Source organism: Sinohyriopsis cumingii, chromosome 2 (genome assembly GCF_028554795.1).
Source record: "Sinohyriopsis cumingii isolate HCF-2022 chromosome 2, ASM2855479v2, whole genome shotgun sequence".
Classification (NCBI taxonomy): Eukaryota; Metazoa; Mollusca; class Bivalvia; order Unionida; family Unionidae; genus Sinohyriopsis; species Sinohyriopsis cumingii.
This window is the reverse complement of record NC_142962.1, coordinates 153649775-153672801: the sequence shown is the minus strand read 5'-3', so window position 1 is coordinate 153672801 and position 23027 is coordinate 153649775.

The following is a 23027-nucleotide window of genomic DNA, read 5'->3' as shown; positions in this document are numbered from 1 at the left end:
AATCGGTTCAGATGTGAGAAGACAAGCCATGTTAGATAATTATTTATTCTAGTATTTGATCACTTTGAAATGAAATAACGTTAACAAACACACAAGCGCGCGCGTGCGTGCGTGTGTGTGTGTGTGTGTGTCTGTGTCTGTGTGTGTGTGTGTGTGCATTGTCGTTAACACAAATGCAATGTTACGGATTATGTTCCTTGCTTCCGTCTTTTTTTACCCAATGGTAATCAATTCTTTTAACACTTGCCTTTGTGTTTCCCACTTTTATAAATAAAAGGAATTTATTAAATTGAACATTTTCGTACTGCGTCCTTCCGTTTTCCAGACTTCGTACGTAGTAACGAGGACCCGAATGAGTGTTCAGGATGTTTGGTTGTTTTCCGGGCGACATTATCCACCTCAAGGTGGCCAAACATCTTCAACACAGTGGGCCACATGGACCAAAATTGCAAAGTTTGTGGGCCATATATAATATATATAATAACAAGAGCTGACTTGTTGTATTGTTCTCTTTTTTATTTGCATTATTTGTTAGGTTCTTTTTTAAATTTTATTATATGCTATAGATAATTGTATTTTATATTTGACCTTGTCCAAAATCAAATTCACTGGGTTTCTGACGAGAGACACTGATGATGTGTTTGTTTCAGTAAACACATTATACATAGCTAATATTTTCTTTATGAGTGTGGGTTTAATATTAGGATCATTATCAATAGAAGTAAACATATTTAATAAGGTCTGAGTTATAATTATTGGAATTCACCACAAAAAACAACATACTTAGCCTTCTTGATGTTTACCACATTCTATTTTATAATTTTAGTAACAGATTGTTCTAGACTGGAAAAATCCATTAAGACAGTATTTTCAGTAAAAAATGTTAATTATGACCTAGATCAAGCAGAGGGCTTTGTTGTCATGTTTATGGTGAAATTATTAATTAGTATTGTAAGATCTTGAAGCAGAACCAGTCTTATTGTTTTTTCAGTATTAGATTTGAGCTAAAATTATTTATTCAAATTATTATTCACAGGAATATAAAAAAGTGCTCAATAATATTCTTGGACAGAAACATTAGTTTGGAATTATTGTGAATTCAACAAGGATAGATTGGATTATATTATTGTGATTCTTCGCACTTCTGGCGATTGGCACTTTAGTATATTTGAGACTACTTGCACATCACGACCTTCGACGTTGGATCTTATTTGAAATACCACTGGAATTTAATTAGAATTTTATTCATTAGGTGATAAAAAAATTTAATTCACATTTCAATAAGTTCTTTCTAAATTTCCACTTTGTATTCCAGGAAAATAAATTATTTATTGAATTTTACAAAACTTGTTGGTTTTTGCATATTTTATTGCATAGTTTAAGATCATGTATTCGTAATAGTACGAGACTGTGTTATTTATATCTATATTATGTGTTCATTTTTTATCCAACACATTACATAGTTCCATGATACTGGGTTGCACTTTTAATATGGATAAGCATGTTTAAGTACCTTTTAGATCTTGTTGATAAATTTAATGGGATTTGAGGCTTCTGATTGGATGGCTGTTAAAGGACATGACCATATTTACGTGTTGAAAGGTTCTGGAAATAAACTTGCGACAGCCATCCTAGTTCTGAACTTGTGTATTAGGTTTTTAATTAGGTAGTGAGTAACAAGTTAAATTATTCATATCTTAAACATCTTTTGAAGAACCAGTCATTTAGTTGTGTTCAGTTATTATTTGAGAGGATTTAGTTCAAATATTCATTGGAATTACAAAGTGCTTATAGACTTTAGGACTAATTAACTATTTCTGAATTATTCTGAATATTCATTTAAAGATATGTTGGGTTATATCATTGTGATATATCAAGACTGTTGACACATTATAATATATGAGGCTACAGCCACATCAGCACATTCAAAATTGGACTTCATGCGGAACACCAATGGAGCTCATTTAAAATATTCTATACTTTAGGACTAGTGATAGAAATTTTAATACCATTTGGGATTTCATTCACAATAATGTAAGTCAATTTTTAAATTTTCACTCTGTGTTGTAGGGAAATAAACTATTTGTTGAATTTTACAAAACTTGTTGGCTTTCGCTTATTTATTTTACTTAGTATAAGACCATAGAGTCAAAACAGCGCTGGTTACAAAAACAAAAATTAAAAAAGTGGGCCACATTTGGCCCGCGTGTTGAAGTTGGACTACTCTGATCTACATTGCAACTTCTGATCAGGGATTTTTACTCTCCAAATTTCGGAGATGTATCTGATTCATTTACAAGTCCTCGAGTGAACCCTTCACCTCAGACATCCCTAGTCTATTTAAACAGTCAGCCCCCTACATTCTCGTTGCCCTTAACATACCGTACCTGGACTTGGTACTGTTGTATAAATAATGACTATCTCATGAATCGTCCATTTGTCAACTTAGTTTGAGCTAAATAGGCGAGTGGGTGGTGGTCAATTTATAAAATAAATTTTGTCCATAAAGGAACGTTGAAATTTAAATATCCCAAAGATAATTGACACACATTTTTTCTCAGAGACTGAATAATTGCGTTCTGCAGTTGACAATTTCCTGTTACTGTATGCAACTGGGAATAAGTTTCCGTCATGCTCTTGTAATATTACTGGCACTAAACCGCTATCACAAGCGTCAGTACGTAGGACAAAATGTCGTGTCACATCAGTCAATTTCACTACTGCGTCTGACGTCAGTCTGTCCTTCAACGCCTGAAATGCTCGTTCACATGCGTCTGTCCATATAACTTTAGTCGAAGCCTTTTTCCGAGTCAAGTCAGTCAATGGGCTAGCAATAGCGATGAAGTTAGCAACATATCGACGATAATACCCTGTCAGTCCCAGGAAAGATCGAACTTTTGACATAGTGGTCGGTCGTACAACGTCTCTAAGTTTGAACTATCTGGGATTAACGTGTCTTCACTGAGAGAATGACCCGTGTAGGTTGGTTTTCTAAACCCTACATGGCACTTAGATGGTAGTGCGGTCAGTCCCGTTTGTCGAAGTCGCTCTAAAACGTTTTTCTGCAAAATGATATAATCGTCCCAAGTAGCTGTCGCTAAGAGGACATCGTCCTTGACATTTGAAATTCCAGTCCCCCTTAACGGCTCAAGTAAATTTCACATTATACGCGTGAAGACACTCGGCGCATTCTGGAACCCTAAAGGCATGACTACCCACTGGTCACCCCGGCAAACATGAATTCAGGATTAGGATCAGGATAAGTTCTACCTGGAATTCCGTGATCCTGTTCAACTTCCTGTAATAGACGCAAAATCTGTTTGTACCGTCTTTCTTCTGTACCAACACAACAGGAGAGCTATACGCCGACTCAGCTGGTTCTATAACTCCCAAGTCTCATAGCTTGAATTTAATTTCGGACAGTTTATAAGTTCGCATAGGGCAGCGGATATGGTTTCGGCTTCTCATCCAGTAATTTTAGAGTGAACTACTCCAACTCCGTCTTACCAGGTTGTTCTATCAAGACGCTTGTGTAGTCTTGGAGTAATGACTCCATTTCCTTACGTTGCTCCGACGTTAACTCCCCGTCAAGGACAAAGTCGATATAGGTTTCTTCCCTCGTCAAAGGAAAATTAGGGAGTACTTCCGCCTCTCCTCCGTTGTCGTCGGGTTCTTCAGTCACAACTGAAGCAAAGGCGAACTCTGTGGTTGTTTCTTTCATGGTAACATTTCAGGAGATTTACGTGGTACAGCTTCTCCTTGCCTCCTACCCGGATATGGTAGTTCTGCCCACCCTTTTCCTCCGTTACCACGAATAGTCCCCTGCACAAGACTTGAAGTGTGTTGTGCTCTAACGACAGCAACAACAACACCTTGTCACCTACCTCGAAGTAACATTCCTTCGTCTTTTTATCGTAATATTTGGGCTTGACGCCCTGAACCAGTTTATAAACCTGTCCCAGCTTGTTACGGAGATCAACACCATATTTGTATATTATTTGCACTTCCTCGGACGCTTGTTCATCCGTCCATAACTTCTTTAATATAGCAATTGGTCCCCTGACTGTCCTGTCATAGATTAATTCGAGAATTAACACAAACTAGCCTGTTGTACTTCTCGATACGCAAAAACGTATCGCGGGAAGGTATCAATCCCAATCCCTGAGAAGACCTTCACAGGGTAGATGTCAGGTGTCTAATGGACAGTAATCTGTTTACCTCTTCCATCACCTGGCTCAAAATTTTTGTTCCCTGGTCAGTTAGTCTCTCTTCAGGACACCAGCTCTCGACCAAACTCATAACAAGGCCTCAGCCATGAGGCAATGTTTTCAAAGGCCACTACCTTCGGGTACCGGGTGGCGTAATCGACTATCGTAAGTAGATAGCGATTACCGCTTTCTGCCGCCGGCTTTATTGGACCTACTAGGTCCATCGCCAACTTCGTGAAAGGTTCGTCAATCAGTGGGGTGGTTTGTATTGGCACTGGGCGATGAGAGGTCTTAGATGCCATCTTCTGATACTTGTCGCACGACAAACAAAACCTCCGAACATTCCCGTACACACCTGGACAGTAGAATTCTCTCACAAACCTATCTCTAGTTTCTCCACGCCCATGTGGCTTCCATGTAGACCCTCATGTGGCAGCCTAAGCACGTCTACTCGCTTTGCTATGGGCACAACAACTTGTTTAAACGTGTCGGTCCCTTTCCAGGCATACCGGTACAAAATACCTCTTTTCGTCGCGAATTTCACCTCGCCGTCTGGCAATTTCTGTACAGACCCATCTTTGGCGTACCTGCGTACCTTGTTGAGAGACAAATCTTCTTCTTGAAGTTTCCTCAACTCGCCAGGTAGCAAATTGTATTTGGGCGAAGTCGTGGGTCTTAGAGGCTTTGATCCTGACCTTCGCGTCATAGCCCTCTCAACGGACACACGTCATAGGGTTAGTCTGTAGCAACACATACTTACACCCTAATATTACATCATGTGGCAGTCCAGACAAACACTCTGCTTGAATTCGTCCCTTTACATACGGCGAATCAAGATCAATGTTAACGACCATGGGCGAATCTTTCGTCCGGTTAGCAAACTGGACTTCACCCGTCTCGCCTGTGTAATCTCCAGGCTTGATATATCTAGTATCTACCAAGGCCGGATAACTACAGACGGTATCAAACAGCACGGTTGATATCTCACCATTAACCGTAGCTTCCCCTGTGTTAGTCAACTCCACTGTCTTCTGTTTCTTAACATCATTTGTAGTTACCGAATTAATCGTTGTCGGACGATACTTCCTACAATCCTTAACGACAATGCCTGGTTTGTTGCAGCCGTAACACATCAGCTCATCTTTCCTCCCCGTGGTATCCTTCTCTGCCCCCTGAGTCTTTCTTGACCCACGGAAATGTCCTCGGCTGGAATTTCCGGCCCCTGGCCTCCTATCATTCTGGCCATTCCGTATTTGGGGTACCACCTCGGTGGTCTTTCTTTGCTCGCCAGGTCGGTCCCTGCCACCCTAGGCTAATATCATCCAAGGCTGAGAATACACGCTCCGCTAAGAACACTATTAAGTCCTTTCTGTATGTACTTAAGACGTGCTCTTTCAAAATTTCCTCGCGTATGCCTTCATACGTGATCGCGGTACCAGTCATTTTATCCATTTAACAAAATTATACGTACGCGGATATCGAATTGCGCGTGCGTTTCGGTAGCTCTCTTCGACGATTCTCTGAAGAATTTCTGAAACGTTTCAGGACGACAGTTCATAGTGCCGCAGTAGCGCTTTCTTCAGAGCGTCGTATTCGTCTACCTCGTTCTGTGTCATATTACGGTAGACGTCTTTCTCGGCTCCCTGTCAGAATGCCAAAACATTGACAGCCCACTGGTCTTTGGGTAGCTGATCAACCAGTGCCATCTTTTCGAACTGCGTCAAAAACGTTGTCATTGATTTGGTCCTTGTCGTTGAACATGGACATGGTGATCTGTATTGGTCGTCTGTCTTCAGATCGCCTACTTGTGGGATTTGAACGTTCATTCTCACCCCTTCTTGACTCTGCTTATATCCTCAGCATCTTCATGGCTAACATATTTTTGAACTCTCTAGATTTTTCTTCGGTCTGCAATCTGGCTAGTTCGAGCTCTCGTTCGCGCTCAGCTACCTGTCTGTCTCTGTCTAATTCCGCTACCTGTCTCTCTTTCTCTCGTTCCGCTACCTGTCTGTCTTTCTCTCGTTCTGCGGCTAGTTGCACCTTGTGTTCTCTAACACTCTGCTCAAAAAATTCAACTAGCTGGGCCCATTCGTATTTTAATTTGTCCTTACCAAACGACTTAGATTCTCTAACTATGTGTATGCCTGTCGCAATCCTCATCTACTTGTACGGTGACACAAGAATTAAGTTCTTTACTTACACTCAAGTTTTACTGCTCATACTCGAAATTAGTCCCACACGTATTTACCCTACTTCTACTATGGCCCTAGTCAATTAAACCAGACTATTCCTTGCACCAACAATCAATAAACGGGCAGTCCACAGCTGGAATATCACATCAAATTCAGCGTAATGCTTACACGCTAAGCAAGACGTAATTACTACTGCGGGGTTGGCCTAAATATCTCTTCTCTCAAGAGAATGCTAAGGTAATTCTTCACTTTCACTTCACAAAATTAGAATACGACCCGAACAGCAAAGAATGTGCCTCAATCTATTACAATAATTTCATCACAATATGAACAGAAATGGCAAGAAAACTGCATGCACAGAAAATTGCATGCACAGAATATAAAACAGAAAAATAAGCTGACAATAAATCGATTCACTCTGATCGCTATTTCTTGAGAAGTACTATTAGAAATTATTAATGTTTAATACTTATTCTATTCTATATTTACTCGAATTAAATGTTCTGATCCAGGTCAAGCCCACAAAGTGGGGGCGGGGGGCTGGAGTTGGTGTTGGTGGGGGTTGATTGGCGGATTGTACCTTCTTACAAGGTGTCTGCTTTATTTGGTTATCGTTATCTACAGGGTGATCGCCCTCGGTGTTGTTGCCCGGATCGAGTAAATATTAATATATCTGTTTTAAAGATATGATTGGCTGATCATAGAATCGAGTAAACAATCGAAGTAATGGCCTTGTACAACTTCATAACCTGCTTATTTCCGGTTCACTCCGACTTCACTGTGGCTGTTCTTCTTGGTCCTTTCGCTTTTTTTCTTCTTCTCCAAACTCTCTATTGTCTCGCAAATGTTGTAGGTCTTTAGATACGTAAGTACGTAGATACGTAGATACTTGGATAAGTAGGTACGTGGATACGTCAGTGGAGCTATTTCCCCTTTCAGAATAAACAGAGAAGCAACCTAAATCTTCCGTCAGATATTCTCCTTGGAATAGATCATTACTCCCCTCTCGTTATGTCATATATCGTCCTATCGGAATTCAAACAGACACCAAAGGCTATCTGGTCAAGCGAAACAAGCCTTTAGTATACATGAAATCTCACTTTATGGCTTAACAACGTTAATTTCAGTAAATACGCACTCAAGTCTTTATCGTAGGTGAAATCATATAAGATCGGAGAATTCACACGGATTCTCGTAACTCATATCAACAAAAGTAATGCATGAAGTTCTTCCCATAACAATCAAGACGACAAATTCAAATTTCAAACAATTCGTCAAACTTATATAAAGAAGATCATTGTACGAATTCAGACAGATGAACTTAAACACAGTTATACTGATATCAAGAAAACTGATCTACGGAATTAAACAAATAAATTCATGCAAATATAAACAAATAAATTCAAGCAAATCATTATATTGGTATCAACGAATTACATGAGATTGACGCAAATACCTTGTGCTTTCAAGTTTTGCTCGTTTCAGCCGCCACACTTATGTCCGTCGACTTTCCAAACATCCGGCCCCTCGGATAAATTTTTTACGAGAGAATTTCCTCTTAATTCAATCCGGAGTCTCCTATATTACTTTTCCTCTTGCAGGAAAACGTAGACTGACTAAATTTTTGCGATGGGGCATATAAATCCCAAGAAATTTCGTTTGGGAAACACGCCCCTTATTTAGCGTAACCAAACAGGATTAAATATACATACCGCCTTTTATAACTAGGCGCCAAAATTGTAGTAAGCCTGACTTATAGATTTAAAAAAAAAAACTGATTCTGGACAATTTCAAATCTGACATGTTCGATACAAAGATCGAAGTTAACCTTGTCGTTCCTGTCTGTCCGACGGTTAAATAAACGAAGGCTTAATTAAGAATCACTTCCTCTCATGACACAGACATTAAAAAGCATTGCAGTATAGCGATTTAGCACGTACATGTCCCCATAAATCTAATTAACTCTTCTCTTGCCCAAATTATTAGCTCTTTATAGACCGACAGAAATTTGCACTCGTACAGATAATAACATCTGATTAGCAACACATGTTTAAAATAAGTTTATATAACATTTTTTAAGATCTCAAGAGAGTAAGAAGTACAATAAAGACCACGAAATTGCTCTTTAACATATTTCCTGCGAAGCTAGCGGAATGTAATGCCAATTGTTATTACGAAATGTTAGAATATCCTTCGTTAATGGCAATAAAACTTCCAGTAATCTGTGATGATACTCTTTGCAGGTCTGATCTACAGCTAAATAGCTGTGGCAGTCAGTTTTTGATGCATATGAAAGGTAAAGTTTGTTGAAATATATAAATAGAGTGAAATGTTTGCATACTCCAAACGCATTGTGTCGAAGCAATTACCACAAACATTCCAAGAAGATTGAGTTCGTCTACCTTGCAGGTATCTGCCTAATAGACAAATGCAAGAGCAGCTGGCAAAGAATTCTGGGTCAGAAGGATGCCTGCTAAAGAAATTAATTTCAATGCTCTTAATTGCAAAACAATTGTTTCAACTTTTCTGTGCTTTTTAAAATGTTCATCTGCACTTAATACTATTAAGGCTATCACTTGTACAATACTATTAAGGCTATCACTTGTACAATATTATTAAGGCTATCACATGTACAACAGTATTAAGGCTATCACTTGTACAACAGTATTAAGGCTATCACTTGTACAATAGTATTAAGGCTATCACTTGTACAATAGTATTAAGCCTATCACTTGTACAATATTATTAAGCTTATCACTTGTACAATAGTATTAAGGCTATCACTTGTACAACAGTATTAAGGCTATCACTTGTACAACAGTATTAAGGCTATCACTTGTACAATAGTATTAAGGATATCACTTGTACAATAGTATTAAGCCTATCACTTGTACAATAGTATTAAGGATATCACTTGTACAATAGTATTAAGGCTATCACCTGTACAATACTATTAAGGCTATCACTTGTGCAATAGTATTAAGGCTATCACTTGTACAATAATATTAAGGCTTTCACTTGTACAATGCTGTAAGACCTTGATGCTACGATGCTTTCTGTCCAAGTTGGTTATATTTATCTGCACTTAATGGTATTAAGGCTATCACTTGTACAACGCTGTAAGACTTTGATACTACGATGCGTTCTGTCCAAGTTGGTTATATTTATCTGTTGGATTGGCTTGCTTTTTGTGTGTGACTAATTTTGTTTGGGCGGGGGGAGGGTAACATAAAAGTGTTTAAATGCCTTTTCTCACTTAAATGTTATATTTTAGTAAGGGTATACATATTTTAGGACGTATCTGCATCATTTGTATAATTCGGAATGTCCCATATGTCAAGTGTTTTTTGTTGTTGTTTTGTTCTTTTAGAAGGAGACGTCTAAAAGTTTTCTGTGTGAATTCATTTGTAAAACTTTTAAAACGTTCCTTCACGAGAGAAGCTCTTGATGCAAAGATGTAAAGATGTTTGTTGTCAAATGTTGCAAGATTCTTTTGAAGGGCTTCTGAGAAGATAAAGATTCTTTCTTAGTAACTGTGACCATATTTGATAGCTGATCTCCATCATTTACACAAAATGAAAGTACTTACTGCCAGGTTAATTCACATATAATTGGTTGAATTATGTTGTGCTAATTTTGAGTCGTTTGCAATGTTTTCTATTATTTTTAAATAACGACATGCAAGATTTGTATAGTTTTTAAAGTCCTTTTTCCTAGAATGTTTTCTTTTAAATTTGGTGAAATTATGTTGAGAAGATGTCGCATAAAGGTTTTACTATATTTAGTAACATCGGTTATATTTACGCTGGCGAGGCATTATTTGTAGAGACTTTCAAGCCTTTAGTGACAATATGATTTTTGCCAAATACAGTAAAATTCTTTTGAACGTTTTTGGAAAAGAAACTATTTAAATTTTGCTTTATTTTATGTTAAATCGTGTTATTTGGTGGTGGATCCACGTTATTTGCATATACTGGAGAGAGAATTACACCAAGATATCACTTGTCGTATTTGGTTTAATTATGCGGAGCGGCTGGAAGAAAAGGATAAAAGTGTTGTCGGTCGACGCACAACGCATGACGGACAAAGGACTGTACCATAAACTCGCTTGACCTCAGTGTTAGGTGAGCTAAATTCAACAATATATTTATCAAAAGTAATTTTTAGAGAGACTAGACTGACTCTAGTGTTCCGTGCGCTACAATGTTTCTAAAAAGCATACTAAAAGCATACCAACCACCCTAAGCCTGACCAAACTATACAGATCATTATATAATTGACATAGTTTTTGTCAAAGTTATAAAAACGGATGAAGCAAAAGTGAACAATTTTTATGATTAAAACATACATTGTTATAATAACCATTTCTTCCAAATTCTGGCATCTAGTCTTCAATTTTCATCAAAATGATTGCGTTACAGGAATGTTTATACTATAGGACGTGTAAGGAACACAAATGAGTCTAATTGTGGGATTGTGAAAAGTGGACTTAAACCCGGAATGAATTTTAAAAAGTTGTTTAATTACTTGATAATTTTTTTTTTATTGCAATGGCTCATTTTGCAGAATAAAAAAAGTTTAAGCAGGTATCGGACAGAAAGCTAGGAACTTGTTGTATGCAATGTTGCATGCAACTTTAAAAAGTTAATAATGTTGCAGTGTGTGGGGAAATTGGATGCGTTTCCTTTATATGCAGTGTGTGGGGAAATTTGATACGTATCCTTCATATGCAGTGTGTGGGGAAACTGGATAGGTATCTTTTATATGCAGTATGTGGGGAAATTGGATATGTATCCTTTATATGCAGTGTGGGAAAATTGGATACGTATCCTTTATATGCAGTGTGCGTGGAAATTGGATACGTATCCTTTATATGGAGTATGTGGGGAAATTGGATACCTATCCTTCATCTATAGTATGTGGGGAAATTGGATGCGTTCCTTTATATGCATTGTGTGTGTGGAAATTGGATACGTATCCTTTATATGCAGTATGTGGGGAAATTGGAAATATATCCTTTATATGCAGCATGTGTGACAATTGGATATGTATCATTCATATCCGATGTGTGGGGAAATTGGATATGTATCATTTATATGCAGTGTGTGGGGAAATTGTATGTGGATCATTTATATGCAGCGTGTGGGGAAAATATATATGTATCCTTCATATGCAATGTATGGGGAAACTGGAAATGTATCTTTTATATGCAGTGCGTGGGGAAGTTGGATATGATTAATTTATATGCGGTGTGTGGGTAAATCGTATATGGATCATTTATATGCAGCGTGTGGGGAAAATATATATGTATCCTTCATATGCAATGAATGGGGAAATTGGAAATGTATCCTTTTTATGCAGTGGCGGAAATGGATATGTATCCTTTTATGCAGTAATTGGGAATTTTATATTATGGGAAATCCTTTTCCTGTTCCTCCATGAGAAGTCTTGGCGAAGTTTTCAAAACAACGACTTTTGGATTGTTTCATCCAAAGTGGATGCTAGAAGCTATGTCTAGTCAGTCAGAAATTAAAGTAGTACAAAAGAGATAAACGTTGTTTCTTAGTTCGAGAAATATTTACCAACTAATCAGATTAAAATCGACATTTACTTATAATAAATTGATCTGACCGACGCCGATAAAGGATTATATTCTGCTGACCTTTGGAACTCCTGAACTACTTTTTTTTAGTCAGATAAGACAAGCATCCAATGTCAAAAAGAATTATGGTTAAAATGACATAATCCATCAGATAGAAACGACATGTTCCATTACATAAAAAACATATGGCACATCAGATAGAAACGACATGTTCCATCCGATAGAAACCTGTTCCATCAAATAGAAACAACATGTTTCATCAAACCTCCGTTATGTGGAATATCTCAATTTTAATCCAAATGATTTTCATGCTATTTAAAAGAATAAACAAGTTACAATTTGATGACGTTCATGTACTAAAGATAAAAAAGGTAGATATATTTAAATACAAAGAGGTTGGGGTTTTATATTTAAATACAAAGAGGTGAGGCGTTTTATATTTAAATACAAAGAGGTGAAGGGTTTTATATTTAAATACAAAGAGGTGAGGGGTTTTATATTTAAATACAAAGAGTTGAGGGCTTTATATTTAAATACAAAGAGGTGAGGGGTTTATATTTAAATACAAAGAGGTGAGGGTTTTTGTTATAAATATTTCCTCAATGTACATATTACTGACACAGAAAGGAATATCCACAGAACGTGTCTTTGAGAAGAAGAAGAAATTGATAACTGTTTCTGGTCAGACCAATCATATAAACAAGTGCTGCAGCTTTTATATAAAAATGATGAAAACATTGTTTTGATTCTATGTAAATATATATTAGCAGCCTGTAAAACAAAATTTAGTGACACGTGTAGCCTTTAATGAATCGGAACGTAATGGATAAAAAAAATTTTGATGTATCACTGGACGCGTTTCATAAGTTTCCTTTCATGTGAAGAAGAAAACTTTAGGATTGTGTAGTGAAACAAATATAACGAACTTAATTCAGAATCTTTACTCGCTTTCTCTTTGGCTAACCACAAATGATCACCGACAATCTGGCTAAACAACACTACTGCGTGCACAAAACTATTTAATCCTCGGGTCGTTCTGAGTTGTGATTTCTGTTTTACGTTGAATTTTGGCGAGAAATATGAAAAACTGATTATAACAGCCCTAGAGTTTATTTCTAAACTCTTGACACGTGTATATCTTTCGCTACATTGGAGAACCCTTGAAAAAATTACAAAAAGCGCAAGAATGGGCGTTTCAAGGAGAAATTTGCAACTTGTGGTGGCAAGGGCGTTTCGATTGACGTTTGTGTCAAGCATAACATCACGAGGTGTTGCTATCAATGTATGTATGTATGTATGTATGTATGTATGTATGTATGTATGTATGTATGTATGTATAGAAAGAGACAAACATACATACAGACAGACAGACACAGAGAGTGACATAGACAGACAGAGAGAGACACACACACACCCACAGAGGCAGAGAAGGGAAGAGCTTTTTTCCCTTTGAATCAATACAGCCTTGGATTTTTTAAGCACGTCCTGGACATTAACCTTCATACATAAACTGAGATGAACGACCACGACTCAAGACAATAGAAGTTTATCCTCTGAGGACCCTGTTTATCATTACTTATCGCAAACAAACGGGTTGATAAACGCACGATTAAACGCATCGAATGATCTGATTACTGTACTTTAAATAGATGTGAATAAAATGTTTGCTACGTTATGACTGTGTTAGTTAGGTTAACATGCACATTTCATCATGTATAAAAGTAAAATAACACGAAGAAAAAAACAGCTAAGCTACAAATTCGACCACTAACCATCAAAGTTTTTTCCTTGAGTGTTATTTGGGGAATAGTTTTGAAAGGTCAAATTTGGTGACATACTTTGCATTTCCAATTTTGTATTATTGGTTTAGGCATAATAATACAAGGCGAACTCAAGTTACATGTACTTGGTTCTATAAAATCATTCTCTAATAAATACTGAATTTCTTTTTCCAAATATTCATGCTTGAGAGAAGTTATAACGTAAAGATGCCGTTTCACATGTGTAGAATCTATAATCTCAGCGTTATGGTAGATTTTATTTGTTCGTGCTGGAACATCAGGAAACAAGTGCTCATATTCACATAATAGCTGTTTTAGTTCATTCCTTTCCATGTGTTGTAGATGTGAACGTTTCTGGTACGGATTGTGTAATATATGTGGGACAGGTAAACTGAAGTGGGTGAATAATTAACTGTACAAACTCGATCAACATACTCCTTTCATATATTCATATGACAAAGTTGTCTCTGTGTCAGACTCCCAGGGGTGTTCACGGTGTAATTTAAGTGATCTACTTTCATTTAAATTGTATAAGAACCATACAATTTATCCCAAGGACGATCTGAGCTATGGGCAAGAGATCCAGAACTTTATCAACAGGCTGAAAAATATTGTCATGTGTATTTCTGTCATACCTTAATTTTATTTTTTCTGAGGAGAGTAAAGATTAGTTTCTGTTACTTCACAGACCTTCGACAAGTTATATTTGAAATCAAAAAATAGTCAAGAAGATTAATCTTGATATCTTCATTTGAATGAAGTTTCTCTTTGAATAACTTCAATTGTCTACGGACAGTATGTCGAAAAACCAGTACAAAATGTTTGAAACCCGCTGGTTCTTGAACTGATTTCCAAACAGCAAACAACAGCAAATGAACACCCTCATCTCAATCCTTTAATGAATCAAAGCAATATGTTTGATGAAATCTTTCTGAAGCCCCTTGACGTTCGGTGTGAATATTCAAATTGTTTGGTTGCCTAATTCACGCAGATCTTGTTGGAAAATTCCAGACATAAAATATAATCATAGATCAGACTAGACAGATATGGGAAGGCCAAAATGTGTTAAACAAAAATGTTGCCACAGCTTTTACAATGGTTTTAATTTAATTTTTCTCTAAAGATTTGTCTCTGGAAATCTTGCAGACGCACACTTTGCGGCCAAAAGGAATTGGTAGTCTGACCTAGTCTTAGGTAAGGGATCAACATAGTCTATCATTATTCTGCAAAACGGTTCGTCAAATGCAGGAATAAGTTGCAGATAAGCCTTGTACGTCTTACTAAGGTATCTTCTGATTGCGTTTTCCAGCTGTTTGATAAGATCTACATTAATTATAAACATCACGTTTAATATTCGGCCAATAAAATTGTTTCAAGATCTTGTGATAGGTCCTATTGACTCCAATATAAAAATCCAAGGGTATTTCATGGGCTAGACTAGGTATGTCCAATCAGTATAGCCTCGGAATGACAACGTGACAGATCACGGACCACTTTCTCATAAAGACCCCATTTTTCACAAAATAACAAATTGGAACTTGTGCAGTTTCAGTTTCACTAATAGCTGCCTGGGACAAACAGGAGATCTCATGATCGTTTTCCTGTCGAAAATGAATGATTGTCATTTGTCACCCTGATTTTAGTAGAAAGAATGAGTGGTAACAAGAGGTTCACTGTGATAAAAACCAATCGAAAGAGTAATCCTACGAGCAAAGGTGATCTCATCAACAGACTGACCAATAAATTTGTCAGCTTAAGAAATAATTTCCTTATGAACATCTGGTAACTGCACAAGCAGGATAGAAATCAGGGATTTCACTCTTAATAGGATCAACTCTTTTATCCAAACAAGGCTTGTCAGTTAAAAATGAATTACCCACGACATTTTCTCCAGCTAGGTCATTGCCTAGTAATACATAAATGCCCTTTACAGGTAAATTATTCATTGCTCTGGCAGTAACTAGTCCTGAAAGTGTGATGCCATATTGGCACAATGTAGATTGCAGAGGTACATTAACAAACCCGCATTCTTCTCCCTGAGAAAGAACACTTTCACTAGAAGAAGACTTCTCAGGAAAAAGGCCAAGTAACAAAAGCTTCTGACATGCCTTTGTGCCATTAATTTCTCAATATGGATAGGCTTCTCAGAATCACCGATAAGTGATAGAGAACTTTTCGAGATGAATGGTCCATTCATTTCCAAAATAAAGTTGGACTGGGGTTTCTTTGACCCGACAAATGTATTGCTTTCAATGTAAGACAGTAGCCTTGGCCTATTTAAAATAATAGCTTTGAAATAACTCTGCCTTTATTACTTTGCTTATTTTTCAACCTGTAGCAATCCGAAATAACGTGCACTTTCATTTTGCAATAAGTGCACGTAGGAAGAGAAAAGGATTTCTGATGGAAAGCATAAAGATCTAAATGATAACAACATTCGAATACAGTTGAAAATAATAAGATAATTATTGCAAGAATTAGTACAGTAGCATTATCAGCCGAAAACAAAATAAATTTATTCAGCTTATGCAAAAGCTAGCTTATAATACAACTGCCACCGTGCAATGATTCTGCCTTTTTAATTAATGTAACAAAGAGTTAGCAATATTTTTCAAAGCTGGCTTCATTGTATAAGTTGAAGACACGATACTACTGTTATGTATATCTACATTTTTGGTAACTCTTGATACATGGTTTTGTCTATTTTTTGTAATTTTTATACATGGCTATAAATTGCAGTGATTACCTATTGCTGGAATTTGTACGTGCATTGGGTCGATTTTAAGATATTAATGAGCGGAAAATTGCATACTATCTGTAAATAGATGCTTACGTACGTCTTGATAGTTACTAGAAATAGAATGATTAGTAAATATGTTTACGAGATTCGCCATGAAAAATATGAAATTAAAAAATAATAAGGGACTTTCAAATAAATCATAAAAAGAAGGAATGAATAAGGCATGCTTTAAAAATTAAAGGTCAGGCAATAAGATCAATACACAAATAAAACAAGGAAGTAATGAAGCTAGCGAAGGTCAAAAGAAGCAAACAATTTACGAAGGAAACAAGCAGACGCTAATTGAAATATTTAATGCAATACATTCAATACTCAAATAAAACAAACGAGACACACTAAACATAAAAATGTGAAAAAAAACAAGCAAAATACAAATGAAACAATCAAACGCAAAACAAAATAAACTGTATTTAAAACTATAAAATCAACACTCAGATAAAACAGAAGTGTAAGGGTGTAACATTTTGTCGAGTATTTCACATTACATTTGTTCGTGTTCAGCGTGACACGTGAACATTAAGATTGACGTATGGGCTACCATGCCGATAAACTTGGTAGCTAGCGACAATTAATATCTCCTGTTGCAAGAGTATGACTGAAACCTATTTCCGGTTGCATATGGTAGGAAGTTGCAAAATGCAATTATTCTTTCTCTGAAAAAGATCTTCGAAATATCACAATTCCAACGCTACTTATACGGAATAGAGTTTTCTTTTAAACGGACCACGAACCACTCGCTTATTTGACAAATAGACGGTTAGTGAGATGGTCATTATTTCTATAGCAGTACCGGGTATAATTACGGTATATCAAGGGCAGCGAGAGTATAGGAACAGATTGTTTAAGTCGACTAGGGGAGTCTGGGGCGATGGGTTCACATGATGACGTTAGGAGATAGCTCAGATCACATCTCCAAAATTTTGGAGCGTAAAATCCTGGAATTTTATTCTTCAAGAGAGAGCCTATGTAAGGGTACAATATTTTGTAGAGTATTTCATAGTACATTGTTTCATGGTCAGCGTGACATGTAAACACTAAGATTGACGCATGGGCTAGCCTTCCGAAAAACCTGATAGCTAGTGACAATTAACATCTCCTGCTTGGGGGCACGAATTGAATTTTAATTAGGATACGCTCGGTCAACAGTTAGGAACAGATATAGTTCGATGTTAACGCGAAGTCATAACGGTAAAATGTCCAGATTTTATATGAACCAGGGAAACATGTAGGACATTGTGGTTCAATTGGAAAAGGTGTCATAAAATGTTATTTTCCAAAGTAGTTATTAATAAAGGCGGACTAGAGAGGATTATTATGTCTTCTATGGGAGTGATAAAGATTTTGGCTGGTAAAGTAGTAATCCTGATAGGCGAAGCAAAGGGGGGAGGGGTCTTCCAATACGGATTCCACGGTTTTAAAATAATCCCCTCGCGATAGTAGGCAGTGCAAGTTTTTCTGCCAAGGGTGAAAGTCTGAAGAACCCCTGGAAAAACAATATGCAATTTATCTCGTTAAATACTTCGTAAAAAGGACGATGTGGTCTGGAACATTTAGAGACCCGTATCGTATCCGGAGAAGGACAGAGAGATTACTCTGATGATAAGTGAGCGAGAGCTTGGGAAATCATAGTGAAAGAATATATCCCTGCACACACCTGTGGGGAAAATAGTACCGTCTGCAAACAAGATGTTGATGACCCGAAGAGAGAGAGAGAGAGAGAGAGAGAGAGAGAGAGAGAGAGAGAGAGAGAGAGAGAGAGAGAGAGAGAGAGAAGGGGCGGAGAAGGAAGGAGACGGAAACGCCGAACAGCAGTGCAGTGTTTTGGGAAATACCCGAATCACCAGGTAATGCTATCATGCCGACAATCTGTGTTCTATCAATCACTCGATCATATGATGAAATTTGTTCTATCAGCATAACAAACCGACTAATTGAATTTAGAATAACTTTGTAACTATTTCTGACAAAAAGGGAATCCTTTACATCTCATGTTCGATTTCATTTTGTTTATGTAATTGATTAGATTGTTGCATTTTACATACCATGGTTCGTGTTATTGTATTCTATTTCTCTGCTCAGATGACTGTTATTCCATCCATTAATTTCATATTTTACTTTACTGTTTACTCGATCCGGCCAATAACACGGTGGTCGATCATCTCCTACATAACGATAACCTAACAGTTAAAGAGGATGTTAGATAACATATTTCCACCATCTCCTGACAGGAGGCAAAAACGAAACAAACAAATACCAAAACATACAAACAAAACACAAATACAACAAGCAAACGACGAAAACAAAATAAACGGCATTTCAATGAAACAAGCAAAAATCAACATGGCTAAGCTAACGTAACATTAAAGAAAGATACAATAGAAAATGTAAAGAAACACACATATATACAACACCCATGCGCAAATACTATTGACAAATAAACGATACACGATAGTTTTAACATTGTTAAACAAATATAAAGAGAACGTCTGACTCAAAATATTAGTATGTTCCTGCAGAATATAGTTCCAAAAAAAACGGCACTCGTCCTTTGATTTGACGGCCCATATACAAATTGTAATAGTTTAACCTGTTCTTAGGTATTCCCATTAGGATTCGTACCTAATTAATGATCTCATCTCACACAAAAATCGATAAATCAGCTTATTAACTCTGTTTTCAGCAGTGAGAAAATCCTTAAATAATACTGACGAAAAAGTCCGACTTCGTTGCGACAAAATATATGGTCAGTTAAAACAGTTCTTAGGTAGGGGTCCGATGGGATAAAGATATTAAATAAGATATAATCGAAACAGCAATGAAGACAGTGTACAGCAGTGTATTTACAACTCTCAACACTGCCAAGGCATTCTTGTGAATGGACATTATTTTCAGCCTCTACACTACACATACCCCCCCCCCATGTTGGTATCAGTATCATATTTTGTGCTACATGAAACCCTGTGGGAACGAAGTCTTGTACTTTAAGAAAGAAAGTCATGTGAGCAAAGAAACCACTGCCGTCACGGCAGAATTAATTAGCTGATATAAACTTATAATATAAAACGAAAAATCAGTTAAGCAGAAAAATATCAAATTTGGACGAATTCTTCACTCGGATATACGAGTAAATTGTTTAACTGTTCTTTCTATAGTAAAAGGACCAATTGGTCTGAATAATACGGACCTATTGTCAATATATGAGGTCTTGATCTACGCATGCTCGACAGAAATCATTATTTTCTTACTAGATTTACAATGACGTGACCTCTGAACTTAGAATATACAGGCTTCTTTATTACCCCAAATGCAAGCCAACCAAAATGTTTGGTCAAGGAACTTACTCTTAAACAAGAAAGGTTCTGCAAAGCCATGTTTTGTTTGCTGCAGAATGACCTTGATATTTAGACTACAGAACAACAGACCTCCTCCATAACAGGGGTGGATCCAGGAATATCTTTTTCTTTCTTGAGGGGGTACGAGATTAAAACTCTGGTAATTGCATCAAAACGCCATAATCTCCTTCATAGTAAGTGTTTATAGGTTATCATTTCAACATTCTAACTATGAAGACAGCTTAATCTAAAACACGTTCCGCTTATCTACCATTGCATACTTTAAGTAGAAGTCCTCCATGCACCATTTTAGGTCCTGGTATGTGATACAGAGCTAATGTTTTTTTGGGGGGGGAAGCCATATTTTTACTCACAGTGACCTTGAGGTCAGAACCCTCCATTCACCATGTTAGGTCCTGGTATGTGACACAGAACGAATGTTATTATCGGGAAGCCATACTTTTACTCACAGTGATCTTGAGGTCAGAACTATTGACCACAAAATCGATATGCTTCTTTGTTCTCCAACACTATCCGCAAAGTTTTGTGACTGAAGATAGTGCAGAACTCGAGCAAATGTACGGCAACGAAATAAGTAAGAGACGGACGGATAGATGGACACCATAGCACAATATGTCTTATGGCAGACTTATTCAAAATATCGATTTAAAACAAACACCGACGCACCACCCATATTTTAGCAAGTTCAACATTTTGATAAAGTCGTACTATACTGCTTTCTATAGAAGTTGTTTTGACACGAGAGATATTTAGTAAACATGTTATCCTGTTGAAGACTGAGCCTAGTATGTACGAACATTGAATAGTAAATCAGCCTGGAATGTACGAACATTGAATAGTAAATCAGCCTGAAATGTACGAACAGTAAATAGTAAGTCAGCCTAGAATATACGAATATTGAATAGTAAGTCAGCCTGAAATGTACCAACAGTAAATAGTAGGTCAGCCTGGAATGTCAGAACATTGAATAGTAAGTCAGCCTGGAATGTACGAACATTGAATAGTAAATCAGCCTGGAATGTACGAACAGTAAATAGTAAATCAGCCTGGAATGTACGAACAGTAAATAGTAAGTCAGCCTGAAATGTACGAACATTGAAAATATGCACAAAGTATTCTGCAATCGGTATATTTTATTCATAATGGTTGCACATTACCTTGCGTTTTATTCTATTTGCAATGTATAATGCATTACCAGAAAATCTATAGTTTCGTCCATCTCTAACATTCCGATTTCCAGGGGTCAAAGTGAGACCATCGATTAAATAATGGAAACTTAGATTTGAAGACAGCTTACCATTAATCGTCTCCAAGCGTTTTGCGTTGAAAGGATCAATATATGTGAACCACTTCATTTATATCTCATTGTTTTATTATCTCCTACAAGAGTGCAATTATGTATCCTAACTTGTTCCACTCCACAACAAAACTGATACATACACCTAAAATGTGATGCCACCGAACGCTCGTGCAATTTTGCAATTTGCTCTTCTATAACTTGCATTTTCACCGCTTTTTTATTATTGTTGTCATTATCATTATTAATTATCATTATTATTATTATTATTAGTAGTAGTAGTAGTAGTAGTAGTAGTAGTTGTTTCTTTGTGTGTGTGTTCATGTTCCTTTTATTAATTTTTTTAATTTATTTGTTTTTCAGGACACCGGTGCAAGTTAGGTGTATAATTATTACAACGGCATATCACCGCTCCGGTGGTCTAGTGGTTAGAGCGTCCGCCTCGGATGCGGGAGGTCGTGGCGTCGATCCACGGCCGAGTCATACCAAAGACTTTAAAAAAATGATACTAACAGCTGCCTCGCTTGGCGCTCAGCATTAAGAGGTTAATGTTAGGATTAGTCGGCCTGGTGTCAGGATAATGTGATTGGGTGGGACATCATGCTACATGTCTGCGGCATGATGCCCCAGTGCTAGACATCACTATAACCTGCCACACTGCAGACATCGTAGTGGTAAGACTGAACAATTGTTAAAGCTACGTTAAAAATCCAAATCACACACACACACACACACACACACACACACACAACGGCATATAACCTTAAGCGCACGTGGAACGGCTCCATACAAATTTAAGGTGATTTGTGTAGTCATTAACGTGAAATAAAAAAAGTGGAGCAATATTTTATAAAGGAATCTTCATCTGACAAAGTTCGTTCATTCCCAAATGCGACGACGACGATGATCATGAAACGACGACGATGATGATGGCGATGATGCTTTGAATATTACGATTTTATTTTTTTTCACAACAGATTTCACAATAGACCTGTCCATATTAGTCAGTGTGCAGGGTGTAAGACATAAATTTTATTTTCGTAAGTTCGGAAAAGTATTCTTGGTGACCTTGTTTTTAAAACTAAACTCGCCCCCCCCCCCTCCCATACCCTCACGGGCTGGGGCATTCGAAATGGGCTCAGTGCTCCTTCCTGCATGTTGTAAAAGGCAACCAAATGAACTGCGATGGCTCCATCATTCACGTGCAGGACTCGCGAACGAAACGGTTCAGGTTCAAATCCTATCATCGGATCGGACTGGCTTGTTTACTGTGATGATTTGATGGACACGGCCCTTTACTCCAGTTCCATTCTCGCTGAATAACCTATACTTGTGTCGCTGTGTCATGAAAGACGAAATCATATTCTCTCTCTCTCTCTCTCTCTCTCTCTCTCTCTCTCTCTCCAAAGCAATTACTCGACTTTCCATCAGGTTAAAGTAAAAATACTGTCGTTCTCCAAAAAAAAAACAATATAAAGTCTATTTTTTTGTCATCTAAACTGTAATTTATGACCGACATTGTTTATTCCGAAAATGGAAAGTGTAACAATGACCCATGTCATAGACGTGATAGGGCTGGGCACAAAAGAGGGAATAATTGTAATAGCTAGCATCTTCATTTTCATTTCATCAGCGCTCGCCCCCCCCCCCCCCCCCCCGTGCAAAATTGTTTAACGGACCTAACAAAGAGGCTGGGTCTAATTTGGTCTAAATGTACATCGTTTCAGGGTTGAAACATTAATGTCAAGAGAAAGAAACATGTAGAAAAAGAGACAGACGGACACATAGATCGCT